We start from the raw sequence: 1263 nt of genomic DNA, 5'->3' as shown, positions 1-1263 counted from the left end.
TTTCTACCTGTCACTCAATCATTTCTATCACGAGTTGATTCTGACAAGTTTTTACATCCAGAATCACCTTCATGGATCATTTGTGGGTTTTCTTCTTCAGACTCACCACAGCTGTTGTGTTTCAGAGGCTGGCTGATGTGAACATGGTGCAGGTTTTATAAAGGATGTGGTTCATGTGAACATGAGGAAGAATCACAGCAACGTGTGAACATGAAAGTTCAGGTCAGGCTTTTCTGTTCCTGTGGGGACAGACTCTCATGTTCCAGCTCTGCTCTCGCTGTTTCCTCCACAGATGAAGGCAGAACGTCTCTGGAGCTGATGTGGATTCAGCAGCATCAAGGTGATTGACTTTGGACTATTGCAGCAGCTGCCACTGCAGCCTCTGACTGGATATAGTGGACTTGGACAAAGAGAAACATGTCAGATGAATCTTCCTCTGAAAGTTCTCGTTGTGGGGAACGTGAGAACCAGAGCAATGCTCAGAGGTGAGATGAGCATCTGTGACTGTCAGAGCTCAGCACTCACATCACTGCTCATCATGATTCACTCACAGCTCTGTTTGTGTTGAAGGTCAGAGCAGCAGCATCCACCACACTCTGCTGGACCTGGACCTGGACCTGGACCTGGACCTGGATCAGGACCTGGAACAGGGCAAAGATCAAGATCAAGAACGAGAAGTAGACCTGGATCTGGCTGTGTGCCTATCAGACAGAGGGACCGGTCAATGACTCCTCCTCTTTCTTTCAGCCGATCTTCAGATGGAAGGTGAGACAGTAAAACTGACAGAAAGACGTTTCAGATACAAAGTTGTTTTTGTGTTTATTAAAAGCTTGAAGATGTTTTTCATCAGTTTTATTTGTTCTGGTTTTGTTTCAGGATCCAGCAGCAGAGACCAGACTGTCCTGAACCCAGCTGTCTGTCCTTCAAGAGCGACTGGTTGAAGGATGAATTTATTGTCTTTAAAGATGTCCGTCCATCTGCTGATCAGATGTAAGCTGTAACTGACAGAAAGAGTCACTTCTTCTAGAAATCAACTCTTTTGTACGACGTGTTGTCTGACCTGGTCTGAAATCCAAAGTGTTTGTGTCTGTTGTGAACGTCCACGTCACAGCGAGGGGGGAGACGTGATGAGGTTTAAATATGGAGACAACTGCTTCCATTCTCAGAGTCTCCTGAAGACGTTGATGGTGTTTGTCTCTGTGTGGACAGACGTACTGAGAGCTAACTGTTGATGTTGATCCACAGAGTCCAGCAGCAGAGCTC

At 46.2% G+C, this 1263-nt stretch overlaps 1 long non-coding RNA gene across 1 annotated transcript; it reads left to right on the top strand.

Annotated features, from left to right (window-relative positions):
- Positions 1 to 696: 696 nt before the first annotated feature.
- Positions 697 to 1263, top strand: LOC103373150 (uncharacterized). Its single transcript, XR_521042.1, has 3 exons — positions 697 to 765; positions 877 to 990; positions 1246 to 1263. It is a non-coding gene; the product is annotated as an uncharacterized LOC103373150 (long non-coding RNA).

This window comes from Stegastes partitus, unplaced genomic scaffold (genome assembly GCF_000690725.1).
Source record: "Stegastes partitus isolate 25-593 unplaced genomic scaffold, Stegastes_partitus-1.0.2 Scaffold1916, whole genome shotgun sequence".
Classification (NCBI taxonomy): Eukaryota; Metazoa; Chordata; class Actinopteri; family Pomacentridae; genus Stegastes; species Stegastes partitus.
The sequence above is the reverse complement of the archived record's forward strand: the minus strand, read 5'-3'. Positions and strand labels throughout refer to the sequence as shown.